The sequence below is a fragment of the Rhinolophus sinicus genome, chromosome 16, assembly GCF_057876585.1.
Source record: "Rhinolophus sinicus isolate RSI-liver-muscle chromosome 16, RSI-T2T, whole genome shotgun sequence".
Taxonomy (NCBI): domain Eukaryota; kingdom Metazoa; phylum Chordata; class Mammalia; order Chiroptera; family Rhinolophidae; genus Rhinolophus; species Rhinolophus sinicus.
In genome coordinates, this window is record NC_142516.1 from 112,805,032 (window position 1) to 112,822,500 (window position 17,469).

The 17,469-nt window shown below is 34.3% G+C and overlaps 1 protein-coding gene across 13 annotated transcripts in view; it reads left to right on the forward strand.

Annotated features, from left to right (window-relative positions):
- TENM3 (teneurin transmembrane protein 3) overlaps positions 1-17,469 on the forward strand; it is a 2,441,918-nt gene that overhangs the window by 410,857 nt on the left and 2,013,592 nt on the right. For all 13 annotated transcript variants that reach the window (XM_088793202.1, XM_088793205.1, XM_088793208.1 and 10 more), the window contains exon 3: positions 14,379-14,415. The gene's annotated coding sequence lies outside the window, so the exon portion shown is untranslated. The remainder of the gene's footprint in view (positions 1-14,378; positions 14,416-17,469) is intronic.

The window sequence follows — 17,469 nt, forward strand, 5'->3', positions numbered from 1 at the left end:
CTCCTAAAACTCTCCCTTGGTACTGATCATTACCTCTCAGGCTGAAAACATACCTAAGTCATTCTTCTGATATCAAATGTATTTTTCCTTTTCCTCACTATGTGTAGTCAAATGTATCCCATTCCTCTCCTAGGACACTAATTCAACTATTATGTCTACTTTGTACTAATATTCCATTGAATTCCACAATGCACCCCTACCTGGCTTCAAACTACTCCTCTGAAATTGTATTTCACTCCTAATCCAGAAACCCAACACACTTTTTTTAGTCTTTATCTTTCTCTGTGTCTCTCTACATTTATATCTTTTTTTGATTTCTAGTATGCTCCTTTATAATGGTTCTTCTACCATCTAGGTGAGAGACACTATTGAATTATGTTTCCCTGCCTGTTAATTAAATTCCCTGTTCCACCATTTTCTTAGTATCTGACCTTGAATAACTTCCTTACCTATCTGAGTCTATATTTTCTTGTCCGTGTAATGAGGATCATAACAGTGCTTACTTCAATGAGATTACGCATTCACAGAACTTGGTATGTGCATAGAATATGGTAAAGACTCAATAATAAACACATGCTGTCAGACACATGTGGAGCTTGTATGGGTGAATGTTTAATTCAACATCTTACTGTGGGGATTACACAGCATTTGTCTCAGCTCTGGATGCCACACAGGCTGAAAAGAGGAGATGCAATTAGGTGGTGAACACGTCTTTCTTTATAGAATTGCTGTGAATAAGTTGCCTTGTATTGTAGAATTCAAGTACTTTTAAAAGTGCTTTTGAAAGTATGGCTTCTATGTGGTAATGGGTTCTTTATTCCCCTGGTGTGCCACCCTTAAAAGAGGAAAAAAATGATAAATATTTTGAGTACTTTGAGTAATTTCTTGCTAAAATGTCCTATATTAAATTTATATAACTCAGCACAAGATAGTTTATATTTTTTGTACTATAATTGCTGTGCTTGGATATTTTGTAAAATGTTTTGATCAGGTCTCATTTCTTCTTTTAAAATTGGTTTCAATTTTTATTTATTCATTAATTCATTCCATAGATACTTAAACATGTACTATATATTTGGCACTGTCCTAAGTGCTTAGAATACCATGGTAATCAGGCACGGCCCCTCGTGTCAGAGAGCTTACCATCTCTACATAACTTCTCAATCTGTAACTTGCCATAAAAATTGACATGGACTATTTCTTAAAAACAAATTAGAAAAGCATCTATGGTAAAATTCTTTTTTTCCCTGTGCTATATAATTTTCAAAAATACCACTGCTGCTTAAAGTGTGTAGATATAGCCAGATAATGTCAATAAGCTATGAGTTGAAGAAAACATTACCTTTTTTAATTTACAAATTTAATTTTGAACAATACATTTATATTTATAGTTTGACATCAAAATACCTTTAATTTTCTCATCATTCTGGTAAAATTACCCTACTATTCATCTATATTATGTTATATCTAATAAAAACCTACTATGAATTTGACAGGGAAAGATAGAAGTATAAATTCTGACCATAAAGAAGCTTATATGAGCTACATCGGGGTTTGGCAGAAATCAGAATGTATGAAAGAATATACATAAATGTATATGTACAACCAGTAAAAACAGCCTTGTATAATTTATGATTCTATTATCCTTGAATCTTATAGTGCAAGACTAAGAAGTTGCTCATATGAATTGTATAGCTGATTTTTCTAAGATACAAGTTCACAATCTTTTTTTTTTTTTTCCCTGTTCCAATGATGTAACTACAGCCTCTAATCTATGGAGCATATGTGAATTTAAAATAAGTTTCTAACTATTACGATAAAAAACAAGTTGTTATTTCACTTACTACGTTGTTTATAAGTCTAGTGGATTGGAGAAATAATTTTTTCAAGCGTTCCTAATATTGATAGATTTTTCTCAGTTTTAGCCCAAGATGTGTTCATACTTAACATTTAGCATTTTCCAAGGTTGAAGTTTGTGTTTCAAACATACATCTCTCAAATCTGTTTAAGAAGTTATTATGCAACCCAGTTTTATTTTTTCATCCATTAGCATTATTAAATGTGTTTCTCTCCAACTTAGGTTATTAGAGTTGGCGGCTGCATGGTATAGATAGAGAGCTCCACTGTATGTAGGTGTCTTCATGAAAATCACCTGAGGCCGAGAGTTCGCTTTTCTTACCTTATCATATCTGGAACACAGATTTGCTCTGCTCGTCATATTTTGGCACCTGTGAATCACCATCATGTTGTCATATTCGCAGTTACAAAGTAGCCGATGGGAAAAGAGCCAACTACTTGAGGCATTTGCAATGAAAAAAAAAAAAAAAAAGTCCTATTTCAGCATTATTCATTGGAAATGCTTTTGTGAAAGCATTTACTTCAGTTTCTGACATGCTGGCAATAACTTGAATAGGCAATGCATAATCCTGCTTTTTAGAAGAAATATTCCTATGTGCTGAAGAGTGAAGGAACTAGTAATTACTGAAAGCTACACGTAAAATGGCAAGCTTAGGAACCCAAAAGGGAATAATTATCTATGATTTACTTATATTTTATCAATAGTACCTGCTAATTAAATGGACAATGAACAAGTCATGTTAACATAGATGATTTGTGAAATTCAGTCATATTAGTTCCTTATAATTTTTACCTCATCTCTTCATAAATGTGAATTTAAGTTGGCAAAAATAAAACTAAAAGTTATAATTACATTTAGAAACTTAAATGAATTAGGGATAGATTCTAAAAATATATAGCAAATCAATATGTAAAAATAAAAGGCTTATAATAAATTTTAAATGAAAGTAAAAGCTATCAGAAATATAAGCAAAGTAATACTAAAATACTTTAAAATGTTATGATTATATTATGTTTTAGATCTACCTATTTAAGCTTCTCAATAAATCAATTTCTCATCTTTGTGTACATATATATCACTTCATATATCTTTGAGTTCAAAGAGTGACTCCTTTTTGTAACCTTCATAGAGATATGGTATACATACACACACACACACACACACACACACACACACACAACCACTCTATAACATCCAACTGCATTTAGAGTCTTCCAACTCAATTCAAACCTTGAGTTGAGTTTATGCATCTTTTCAAGAAATTTTCACTAGTAATTTTATATTTGCTTTTGTCTCTGAATGATTCATGGTGACAAGATGGTGGAGCTAAGGCAACTGTACAACGAAAGTTATTCATTTGCAAGGGAGCAGGTAGATATTTCCTTAAGTCAGCCTTTATACAATTTTTATTTCATAAATACTAGCTCTCATGGTATCCTTTGAAAAAAGAAATCTCAATGGGCTGTATTCCAATAATTTGGGGAATTCTGCACATTCACCTTTTACTTAGAGTTTCATAATGAATGTTAGTGTTTAAAGTGTCTATGAAATCCTTCGATAAAAACACTATACAAAAGCATTTCAAAATATATTTAGCTACAGACTTTTTTACCCCTTAACACAGAGTTTCACCCCAGGGGATACATTTTGTTTGGGAAATCTACTTTATATGAAGAAACTCATTATGACTGTTTAGAAAGATTCAAGTGTCTTTCGAAGTAAAGTAATGGTGAGCTAGTTCCTTATCCTGAAGCAACCAGCTTGCTACTGTTTTTTGGCCAGTTCTACTCTGAAAAATAATGAATCATCTTAATAACCTATATATAAGAAATTCACCTGTTTTAGTAACAGGAATGCCAGTCTTTTATAAGGGGCTGCATTCCCAAATTTTCACAAGGGAAGTGTCTAAATCTTCAGTCTTTCAGGATGAGGTATCAGGCGTGCATCGATCATCTATGGGGACATAGAGATTGTTTTGCAGAAATACACCTATCTTAAGTGAGATAATCTTTTGAAATGTGACAAAGGTTAATGTCCCTAACATAAAAAGAGTTTCTACAAACGAATATGAAATAGACCAAGAGTTTATTAAAGAACGGAAAAAAAATTTAGCAGAGTGTGAATAGATAATTTCAAGAAAAGGAACTGCAAACAATAGTCTATACACAAAAAGAAGGTTTATCTTCAATAGTGGACGTGAAATACAAATTAGAGCAAAAGCAATAACATGTTTTTTTGGGTTTTTTGGTTTTTTTTTTTTTTTTTTTTTTTTTTTTTTTTTACCCATCAGATTGCCAAAGTTAATGAGTCTTCACATCTAGAACTTGTGAAAATGTAAGAAAATCACTATTAATTCATTAGTGAGGTTATGAGTTAAACTGTCAGTAGCTATTAAAGTTATAAGTCTATATATCCCTAGACCCAAAAAATTTAACTCTAGGAAAAAGAAATATCTATAAACTTCTAGGTTCCTTTGTGCCTGAATTCTCCTTCTACCTTTATACTCTCCTGCCTCCCAGCTTTCTCCAGCCACCTCAGGCACACACCCCATTCCTTGTCTGAGCTTCGTTACCTCAAGTACAGCATTTAGATAAGTCAATGGAGCTAAAACTCTGAATCAGCACTGCTTCGGGTGGGCTGGGAGATCTGAACTTGTTGCCATTGCTGCTAGCTAAGTTGCAATTGGCACCAAAGCAAATCACAATTTCCAGAGTCTTCCAACTCCCACTCTCCCTGTGCTATCTGAATTTAGATCACTGTGGTTCTAAGGGAATGAGGCAAAGCTCTGTCTCTCTGTTCCCAAACCTACACTACAACTTTTGGGGAATGTAGCTCATCCAGTTCATACACATTTAGCAACTCCTCCCCAAATGCACACAAGGTCAAAATGGGAGACAAGAAAAGTTCCAGTATCAGAAATATGTAGAGTCCGTGGTAGTCCCCCCTCTGACTCTGTCCTGACAGTAGAGACCAATCTACCTGTCAAGACTCTTTCCACCCCTTGATAACTTCCCTCCCTGGAACACTTGGCCCTTTTCTGCAGTCTGGCCTTGGTCAACAGCAGTCCAGGCATAGAATGTGTTTGTATAACATTAAAATTCAATGATCAGACGGAGGGCAGATGGGAGCTCAGGGAAACTTGGCAATACCCCTACCCCTGGTAAAAATTGACAAGAGGAACTTGAGCACACAACCTCACCTCCCTCTGGCCCCTTGGATACGATGCCTCAAACAACAGCTAATTATATTGAGGAAAGTTTGATAACCAACCATCTCCCATCTATTGACAGCTCTAGCCTAAGTAAAAAATTTTTGCTAAAATAACTTAAGATTATAGGAATTTTCACATGTAGGCTGCCTCATGACCATTATAGGTCAGTTCTTTATAGTCACAGATCTGTAAGTGATTATTTTTCTGTCCTTGTTCACCTAGTCAAAATCGCTCACATGAGCCACATATGCCAGCTTTCCTGCTGGCGATACCTTCTTCTCCAGGATTCCCCTCCAACGTACTCATCAGGTTTAAATTCTCCTTAATCGTCTTCTTTGCCATATCCTCTTCTGCTGCTGCTGCTCAGTTTCTCATTTTGACTTCCCTTCAGGTGAGCATGCCACTTTTTTTGTGTTTCTTTTGTTCCCTCTTTCCATGAGATCCGTCATATACCTGGCGGACTCAATACTCAGTCACTATTTTCACATCTAAATGTTTATCTCTAGCCCAATGATTCTCAACCCAGAGTAATTTTGCCCCTCATCCTGCCACCTCCCCCCTCATTCAGCAGTGTCTGAAGACACTTGTTTGTTACAACTGGGTGAGGACATACTGTCATCCAGCAGACAGAAGCAGAAGATGTTGTGGACCATCCTACATGCACAGGGCAGCCCCCACAACAAACGTCCACCCTAAAAGTGAATAGTGTTGACGTTGAAAAACCCTACAACCAAGCATGTTCTGTTCTAGAATCATGTACACGACAGTAGCCATTAAATGTCAATGTGGTCCTCATATTTAATATGGCTAACACACAAATATTTCCTTCCTCAAATATGTTTTTTTTTTCCTTCTCTCAATAGCATCTTGGAAAATGACAGCATAATCTATTTTGCCTCCCTGATACAGAAGAGTTGTACTTAATTTCTGTCTTTTTCTCACTCACATCCAATCCATCAGCAAATCCTGAGAGCTCTACTACAAACGTTATTCTGGCATCATCCATTTCTCTCCATCTCCATTGTAGCATCCATGCCCAACCCTCTATCACCTCTTGCTTGGTCTACTGCAATAGCCTCTTAACTGTTCTCTCAGCTTCTACACTTGACCTCTGCTCTCCATCCATACAGCAGCTAAAGAATTATTTTAAAAATAAATTGGATTATGTGATTCCCTTCTCCCAAACCTCATGTCACTCCTTAGCATTTATAAAATGTCTCTTAAATCAAAATCTGATCCTACATCCATCTCCCAGACCTTATTCACAAGACTTCTTCCTCTGAAAGGATTTGTCCTCACTGATTGTGGACTTTTTGTCTCTTGCAGGTCTCCCTCTTGTGCTTCCTTTTTCCTGGAAGGTTCTGCCACTAGACCCTTACAGACTGGCTGTTCTTGTCATTTATTTCTGTCTTAGATGAAGTTTCATATTTTCTGAATGTACTTTCACATGCAAAATAAAATGACCTGTGCCATGTACTGGCACTTTGTGTCACCTGGTCTTATTTAGAGTACTTGGAATTATTGTGTTAATTTTCAAAAGCATTTTTATTAGATATAACTGACATATAACATTCTATTAATTTCAGATGTATGACATAATGATTTGATATAATGTATATATTGTGAAATGATCACCATAATAAATTTAGTTAACATCTGTCAGTATACATTGTTACAAATGATTTTTCTTATGAAAACTTTTAAGATTTACTCTTACAAACTTTCAAATATACAATACAGTATTAGTAACTGTAGTCACTATGCTGTATATTACATTCCCATGACTTATTCATTTTATAGCTTGAAGTTTGTGCATTTTAACCCTTTTATCCATTTTGTCTACCCCCCATCCCTCACCCCTCTGGCAACCATCAATCTGTTCTCTGTATCCACAGGCTTGGGGATTTTTATTTTATTCATTTTTTTGTTTTTCTTTTCTTTGATTTCTTTTGAATTCCATATATAGGTGAAATGTGGTATTTCTCTGTGTGACTTATTTCACATAGCATAATGCCCTAAGATTCATTCATGTTGTCACAAATGACAAGATTTCTTTATTCGTTATATCTGAAGAATATTCTTGAATTTATATATACCACATTTGTAATCCATTCATCAATCGATGGACACTTAGATTGCTTCCATAGTACGCTTATTAGTAAATGATGCTGACTGAACATGGGGGTGCAAATTTCCTTTTGAGTTAATGTTTTTGTTTTCTTCAGATAAATACTCAAAATGGGAATTGCTGCATCAGATGGTAATTCTGTTTTTTAAATTTCTTAAAGAATCTTCATACTGTTTGCAACAGTGTTTCCACCAATTTACATTTCCACCAACTGTACACAAGGGTTCTCTTTTCACCACAGCCTCGCAGACACTTGTTAATTCTTGTCTTTTTGATGATAGCCATTCTAACAAGTGTGAGGTTATATTTCATTTTGTGGTTTTGATTTGCATTTCCCCGGTGATCAGTGATACTGAGCATCTTTTCATGTACCTGTTGGCCATCTGTATGTCTTCTTTGGAAAAATGTCTATTCAGATTCTCTGCTCATTTTTTAATCAGACTGTTTGCTTTTTTCCTGTTGAGTTGTATGAGTTCTTTATATATGTTGTGTATTAACCCTTTATCAGATATATCATTTGCAAATATATTCTCTTATTCAGTAGGTCATATTTTTTATGTTGTGGATGTCTTTCTTTGCTATACAGAAGCTTTTTATTTTGATGTATGTCTGTTTTTCATTATTGCTTTTGTTGCCTTTTCTTTCCGTGTCAAATAAAAATAAAATCTCTAAGATTGATGTCAAGGAGCTCACTGTCTATGTTTTCACCTAGGAGTTTTATGATTTCAGGTCTTATATTCAAGTCTTTGATTCATTTTGAGGTAATCTTTATGTGTGGTGTAAGGTAGGAGTCCAGTTTCATTCTTCTGCATGTAAATGTTTGTTTTTCTCATTACCAGTTATTGAAGAGATTGTCTTTTCCCTATTGTATATTCTTTGCTACTTTTATTGTAAATGAATTGGCCATATATGCATAGGTTTATTTCTGGGATGCCTGTTCTGTTTCATTGTTCTATGTGTCTGGTTTTATATCAATACTATACTGTTTTGATTACTATAGCTTTCTAATATAGCTAGAAATTAAAGAGCTTTGTTCTCCTTTCTCAAGGTTGCTTTGGCTATTCTGGGTCTTTTATGGTTTGTTCATTCTGTTATTATTTCAGGGCACTCAAAGCTTCCTGTACTTTGACATCTTCCTGTACTTCACCTTAATTGGTACTTAATAAATATCGGATGCATTAATGTTGATTTTTAAGCAATGCAAATAATTAGAAATAAGGCATTAGCCGTTCGAAAGTCTGATACTAAAGCTTAGTAGAGAGACAAGAGCTCATAATTCTAGAATTGAATAAAATGATCGGCAAATTGGGTGGGTCCACATAACAGGATACATCATGTAAGTTACTTCCAGAAGTTTGCCTTTCTGCCAAACATAACATGGCTTCCTCCATCTCTCTCCTCTTGTAATCCTCTTGTAGAAATAATTCAACAACACACAATTTTGTATTTGTTCCTAATTATTTTCCAACTATATTACAGATTTCTTAAGGGTAAAGATTCTTGTTTACCTGTTTCAACTTTCAGCACAGTGCCAGATCGAAAACAAACTGAGACCTTTCTGTATGGCCAACATACTTTAGATTTTGTGCATAGGATTAGTGACAGAAATATACATACATACATATGTATGTATTACATATGTATGTATATATATTTATTTATTTTTTCTTACTACCTGTTTTTCTGCTGATTTCAGGATAATAGAGGCATTATGGTATTTAATATTTAGCAAAGTCTAAGCTTATATAATAAATATCATTTGGTGATCACTATACCGATGAGTAGAACAATAGATTCACTCAGATCATTATAGCAGCTAACATACGTTGAGGGCTAATCATGTGCTTTATCCTAAGTGCTTTATGTATATAACTCATTTAATATTCACAATGATCCTATGAGATAGTGATTTTTTTCCTACTTTTTATTAAAAGAAATAGTGGCAGAGAGAGATAAGTAACTTGCCAAGGGTCACACTGTAATAAGTATCCAGGTGCCCTTTCAACTCAGGCAGTGTGACTCCAAAGTCAATACCCTTAACCTCTATTCACTTTTAATAAATACTATGTAATTAACTTTTTAAAGTATTTTATACCTTTAAAGTAACAAATCCTTTCTAAATGCAACTTTTTGAAATTTCACAAGTGGATTGAATGCTGTATACACTACGCAATTAAACATGTCTCAACCCTTCACTAACTTCAGTCATAATATTTCTGCTTTATGGTATACATGACAAATTTATTTTTTATCCTCTATAAAATGCAAGACTTTAGATGAAAACACTAACATATCTCTGCATAGTAGAATGGGGGAGGGTGAAATCAGGGAAATGAATTACTCTAGCAATGGATCTTGGCAGCACAATGGTCCATTTTCTATCAAAGAGCAAAATAGACATTACATGACATGCTCTTATTTGAATTTTTTTTATGTTTAGTGATGATTAATAGTCCAAATAAATCAATATGAACAAAGTTTAAGAATTGAAAGATAAATCCCTTTAATTGTCCTCTTTATCAAAAATCATGCATTTGTTATTTATAACCACAAAGAACCATACTAATCGTGACAAAAAGCTGAGGATTCCAAATATTCTGCAGCTATGGATTCACATAACAACTGTGAAATGCACAAATAAAAACCTACATTAAAAGCATATGAGAGATCAGCCTGAAACAGAAAAATGAAAAGAAACAAACAAACAAAAAACTTCAGAATAAATGTCTCACTCGGTAGCCAATTCAACATTAAGAGCCATCTGTTCTCTTTTCATGCTCCATATCCACTGTCCTCACTGAGGTAGACATGGACAGGATTTTTGGCCCCCTAATTAAATAAAATCAATGTGAATTGATAAGGCAGACTGTACAACCACTTACTTTCCTTTTTGACGGGATAGTTTCCTGCCAATAATTAAGTTTCAAAAGTATCTTGCACCAAGGGAACTAAAATGTTCACTTGAGATATTTCTGCTTCTATTTACTAAATCTTGTTTTCACAATATCAATCTCTGATAATCACAAAGATAGAAAACCATTGAATTACAGATGAAGGAATTGTAGTATTAAAGCATGTATTTACAAAACCAAAGAGCCAGTTCTATAACAGGAATGGAATTTAGAGCCAAGGGCATTGAAATAAAATTCTTCTTCTAACATATCTTAGCTGTGTGGCCTTGAGATAGCAAATATAATATCTCTTAGTTTTAATTTCCTTAATTATAAAATTAGAGTAATATATATCAAAGTGTTGGAATCAATCTACTGAATTTTTTTCTCAACTTCAAAAATCTGAAACTGTGAAAACAAACTCATCATCTTCTGTCATTCTCCACCATACTTATTTGTCTTATGATCATTAATTTGGTAACTGGTGACTTAGTCACTCATGTAAAATTGCAAAGATATTTTACAAACCTATGTTCTCAGATAGGGAAAACTATGTATCAATTATACCTCTTACCTACCTTGGGAGTCCCTTCTTTTCCTTACCTTCCCATTGCTTTTGTCGCAGGTAAGTACTTCACCATTTCAATTATGGATTACTGCAAAAATCTTTTAAGAGGCCTGTTTTATCCACTCTGACCATTTACCATACTGTTAACCTGATTATCAAATTATATATATATATATATATATATATATATATATATATATATATATATATATATATTTTATCAAATATATATATATATATATATATATATATATATATTTCCCTAAATCCTTCAATTAAAAGAAAGAGAAAACATCTTAACACAGCATAAGGATCTGGACCATTCAGCATTATTTCTTGACTTCCTCCAAAGGCTTCCTCTAATTTGCCCAAAGTGATCTACTTAATAATGCTCTAGGGTGTCAGAGATCTCCGTGTCATTGGCCTTTATCTCTTTGTTTGCCACTGTCTGATTAAATTCCACTCACTCTTCGGATTCACACTTTAACTTCAATCTCCAAAGAAGGAAAAAATAAATTACCTTGCTCACCCAACAGTACACGTGCAACACATACACACACACACACACACACACACACACACACTGTATTTCCCCGAAAATAAGACTTAGCTGGACCATCAGTTCTAATGTGTCTTTTGGAGCAAAAATTAATATAAGATCTGGTCTTATTTTACTATAATCTAAGACCAGGTATAAAATAAAATAAAACAATATAATATATAATATAATGTAACATAACATAATATGTAATAAAATGTAATACAATATAATATAATATAATACTGGTTCTTATATTAATTTTTGCTCCAAAAGATGCATTAGAGCTCCTGGTCCAGCTAGGTCTTATTTTTGGGAAAACACGGTACTGACAAAAGAAGATGATCTTAGCCAGGGTGCTAAACATCTGAAAAATAATATGGACTGTCTCAAGGACTCCAATGCTCATGTAATCATTTCTTCTTTACCCACGTCTGTGGAGAGTTAATTTGAAAGCTGATCTTCTGAAGGGAAGTCTACTTTTCTTCCTCACACTAAAATGTTTTCAAAGAGGTCTTCTTGTTGATCTGGTTATAAAGAACGTGGAAAGCTCTTAGAAGTGCTGAATGTCCATCCCCCTTCTATTATCCTCATAGCCAGACCATTATCCGTGCATTTGAGTGGAGGAGTAAATGTCAGTTGTTGCAGTCCTTGGATGGAAGTTGTGATGAATGCAAATATGTTGATAGCAGAGAGAGAAACTGATAAAACAGCTTTAAAATGGTAGCTATCGACTTGCCCAGAAATTAACCCAGGGAGCATTTAATTGGTGGCCATGATTTGGGCTGTGCTTCAGCTGTTAAAAACCTTTTTAAGTTTACTGTTTATTGTTTTGATTGTACTTTAAGAGGTTTAGGGAAAACAATATTATAGTTACTTAGTACAGGAGAAGAAGACAGAGGACATTTTATATGTTAACTTTATGTACCATGTTATATGAGTAACCATCAGCTTTTAAAGCTCATCAACTGATTGCATGTTGCCCCCTCAATTAAAGTTGGGCATTGTTAAACTTGTTAGCATTCATGCTAACTTTTCCGCAGCATGGTTGACCATATGCCTGGTTTTGCTCAGAACAGTCCTGGATCACATGTTGTGTACTGGTATCTAGTCTGCTTAATGTTTCTTTCAGTCTCAATAGTCTCCCAGTTTAGACAATAAATATTATGCTCATTCTGTCCATAGGGAGATGAAGCAGAGCTCAAAACTTCTCTCTGCAGCGCTTGAAGAGGGAAAATTGAGCAAAACACAATTACTAGATTATAAAAAGGAACCAGACTAGGATTCATGGACAGACTCTCTTGAGTTTGAGATCAGTAAGTGAGTTCAAGACTTGTATAGGTGAAGGGGCTTTCTTGGCTTTCATGTTAGCTAAGGTGTTGAACCTAAGACTAGAAAGAGGGTGGCTAATTTGAGGAATAGAAAAAAAAGAAAAAATAAATGTCTTCAGTACAATGAAAGAGGAGAGTGGTATGAGAAATTACACTAGAGAAGTCAACGGGGTTCAGAACAACAAGCCTTGGAAGCCATGTCAAGGATTTGCAAATTTATCCTATAAGCAATAACAAGTAAAGAACAACAATATTTAAGTAGGGTTGACACTTGATTATATCCGCTTCTTATAAAAAAGAACAATACCCTGACATCTGTGAAGATGATGGATTAGGGTTGTGTTTAGGTGCATGGAGAACAATGTGATTGTGAAGATGCCTTAGCCACCACGTGAGGTTGTGGACAGGAACTGTAGCGGTGGTTGTAAGAGAAAGTAAACTTAATTTTCAAGAATGAACAGGACTAAAACTTGAAAAAAAAATTGTCCTGAATGCTTCTATTATATCAAATCAAAGAGACATCTAGAAATCATTTCTGTGGACAGGTGAAAATTACATTAATCGTTTAATTTACTCTTAATCAGTTTTGCCCATAATTACTTACAAGGCACCTTCAGCGAGAGAATTCAGCCAGACGTTTGCATAGGGTGAACCCGAACAACATGAGGTAGCAGGGCACTGGGAGTGAAAGAAGGTCTCCCCAGGAGCACAGTTCATCCTGAGGAACCAGGAGCCTGACCAGACTTGCACTCCATCCGATTCTGAGCACCCCCTCTCCCTTTCTAAACCTCATTAGAGAGTCAATCTAGGACGAAAGCGAGAGGCAATTTTGCTGTCATGACAATTTAACACTCAAGTGAACTGAGATGAATTTACAACAGGAGCTGCCTCTGTTTATAAATTAGTATCTAACTGTTATCAATTTTGCAAGCTTTTGAGTCTTACTTGTTTTGTGGATACAATAAAACTCAGTTAAAATACATTTTTTTGTAACTTGAAGCACCAGAATGTCAGCATTTGTGACATATACATAAACAGTTGAGAAAAAAAAGTCTGTTTAATCTTATGTATGCAAACAAGAGGAATTTCTAAGGATATTATTTGAATATTTTTGGTTTTCATTTTTGAGAACAATAAATTCAGGTCCTATGGAAAAGAAAGTGATCAAAAAAGTTTCTTCTACTGCACACGTTTCTCCTGCTATATCCTAGCATATCTCTCCTTTGCATCTGATTAGGATTAAATAGTATATGGATTCAAGCCAGTTTGTTTCAAGTACACTCTTTGCTGTATATTGTGTGGAGCCATGACTTTATTTCATCTCAGTGATATTTGTGAGGTATTGTAAATAAAAATATGTCAGACTTTAATTCAATTCTGTGAAAAGTATATAAGAAACTCAAATAAATATTGTAATACTTGAAAATAGTACATCTCATATTAATCACTTCTGCCTGGTGGAATTTCATTTTTATTTAGTAGAAATGGAATTCTCTACGACATCCAACTCTTAACACTTCTGGTATAGAGATTAATTCATGTGCTTCTCATTATACTCAATGAATGGAATATGCTGGAATATACACCCATGACTTGGATAATGTGCCCTGTAATTTCTGTTTTTGCTCTCAGACATGAAACTCATTAGCTTTTGTGGTTTCAGTACACATGCATTGAACAGAAAGGAATTTAATTATTATAACCAAGGAGGTGATTTTAATTTTTAGTAAAAAAGAAACTAGATGAGATCAAGAAAAGTTTAAAGTTGGCCCATAATTGTGCTAAGTATAACAATGCATCAACCTTTATATTATTTACTAAATACCAATAAATGATATGTTTTATTTTAACAGGCAGTTTGCTACCAGAAGTGTGTTTCTCTTCCAAAAGGTAAGTGCCTTTTAAGAAATATTATGTAAAATTATCATGGTTTCTGATTTATAGCTTTGAAGGCCCTATTAATTTTAAAGCCCCATGGCTTACAGCTGTGTTGTTCAAAGGCAAGGATATATAGTATTAATTATCTTAAGCTCCAGATTATTGTTCATTGCAGACATTACGTATAAAGGACAGACTGGCACATTTTTCTATTTCAGTAAGAATAATTATTTAGCCTAGTGATTTTTTTAAAGAAATGCCTGTTGAAGTAAAATACAAAGAACACAGTCCAGTTTGATCACTTGTTGCTGTTCTGGATGGTTTTCGACAATTTTTATGGAAATTACCAGCCACTTGGCGTTGGCTACAGTTTTTGTTAATGGTCTTTCTTTATTATTTCTTTGGTTGGTTGGTGTTAGATAATGCCTTAGTCATTTTGAAAATTAAAAAGATGTATCTTCTCAAAAGTATTTTTCAATAAGAATATATGTTCATGTATATGCACACATATATACACACACGCACGCACACATGTGTATTCTTTACTTGAATAAGTATATAGTATAAAATTTAATAATATGTTTAACCATGAGTTAAGTTTTCTTGCTGACACCCTACCTACTATTTAAATTTTCAAGAATCCCATAAGTTTTAAAAGTAAACTAAATGTTTAAATATAGTATATTTTTACCTTTTTATATAAGAAATGACAAGATCCTGGGTTTCTCAGCTTGCCTTTCTCTAAGCATTCAGTCAGGCAGTTAAAACATGATGGGGTTATTATTTACCATGTACCTGTCAAAGAGTCTTTGTTTTTTTAAACAGAGTCATGTTATATGTCTTCACAAGATGCCTTTCAACAGCTACCATGGCAAACATCCATCTCTATTATCGCTCTTGGTTTCAGATCTCTCTTGTTTATATTTGTTGGTGGACTACCATCACTTCGTTACTCTTATACTTGTCAATACTTTCCCAAGAGAAACTCATTGTCTTTAGGGCATGTGGACCCATGTGGTTGTAGTAACAGAGTAACTGTGTAATTATGCTAAGATCAATAAATTCATAACTATAATTATTTTCTTTGCTAATAGTTGGTTTTTTACATGGTCTGTATTTTTGTGATCAGGTGATGTTGGCATATTAGCTTGATTTACAACACACTAACCATTAGGTCAAGTTATTAAGTTAGAAAAGACATGCATTTTGAAAAATCAATAAACTACTACTTTTAAAATCCCTGTACTGTTACAGGAAGAGTCCATAAAACTGTTATATAAGTGACTGAGAATTATTTTTAAAGGCATAATTCAAAAATTCTTCCACGTTGTGGAAGTGGGCATTAGCTATGATCAAATTACAACAAATTTATTTTTATAATTTTAATCTTAACTGTATAAACTTTTAATAGGCAAGTTATCACAGGCAGTGCTCATAGTACAATGCACCAAAACAATCTAGTGAAGTAAAATTTTCAACATTTTCTACCACCACCCCTGCCCCACCCCCATACAAATGCTATGGCAAAAAGAACACAGGCTTTGGGATCAATTAAAATTCAGTTGTAAACTTAGCTCCAGCCTTAACTTTCTGTGTGACCTCAGACAAGGTACTTAACCTCTCTGTGATGTTTTCGTCATTTTTTCAAACAGGGTATAATAATGCAGTAGCCCCCCCTTATCCACAGTTCTTACGTTCTGAGACCCCCAGATGGATGCATGAAATACCACAGAAAATATCGAAGCCTGTATATACTATGTTTTTTTCCTATACATATATACCTGTGATAAAGCTTAATTTCTACGTTAGGCACGGTAAGAGATTAACAATAATAACTAATAATAAAATAGAAGAGTTTTAACAATACACTGTAATAAAACTGTAAACCTGGTCTTTGTCTCTCTCAAAAATATATATTTTTGTTGTGATGCTGGGAGATGATACAATGCTTACATGACTCGAGGAAGTGAGGTGAATGAACATAGGCATCGTGACATAGCATTAGGTTATGAACATAAATTACTTGAACAAAAGCACCACAATAGGAGACAGTTGATCTAATAATCAAGATGGCTACTCAGTGACCAATGGGCAGGGAGCATGTATAGCACCGAGACCCTGGACAAAATGGTGATTCACGTCTTGGGCAGGATGGTGGAGGAAGGTGAGAGAATTCATCATGCTATTAAGAAAGGTGCGTGGTTTGAAACTTATGAATTGTTTGTTTCTGGATTTTCTATGTAATATCTTTGGACTACAGTTGATTTTCAGTAACTCAAACCACGGCAAAGAAAAACCATGGATAAGAGGGGAACAATCATTGTACCTATGTAGCAAGTCTGCTGGAAAGATGCTGAATGTGATTTTTCAGATAACTGCTTTTTTCTAAGAGTGAATTTCTTGTTATGTACACAGTCTTCGACGCCTTATTACTTTATCTGACAAAGCTATAATATTATGGGGTGCTTTCTTCTTTTTGTTGTTTTTGTGTATGTAAAATTAGTCTTGGATGCAGTGACCTGGTAAGATACTGACATTGGAAAATAAAAAGGCATAGTATCTTGCTAATTTCTATGGAAAGCTATTTTATTCTGTCAGTGGTGTCCATATATATGCCCAGGAGATTGCCGTGCAGGCATTTGTAAACACAAATACTCCCCTTGGAGTAGCTCTTTATATATCTTAGAGACTTCATTCCCTTTTTGTCTTTCCTTCAGTGTTCCAATTTTGGCCATTTGCTGTCCAGAGACTGACTCCTCTTACTATATACTGAAGCTTGGCCTGAGGATCCTGTTCTTGCTTCTTTTATTCCTTTATCCAGGAAAACATCTATTTGCAGTGCTTTCTTTTAAAACAACATTGGGCAATTGGCTAGCTAAATAGCTGAAAATGACTCAATAGCCTTCCGAGGTAATATTTACATTTTAGAGCTTTTGTAATGGTTTAACCTAAATGAAAGGGAATATGACGATCTCTGTGGAATGGGCAATAATTTGAGGCCAAAGTCTTTCCCAAGCAGCCCTATAAACTATAAAAAGTAAGGTTTCTTCCTCTCCATACTTTCTA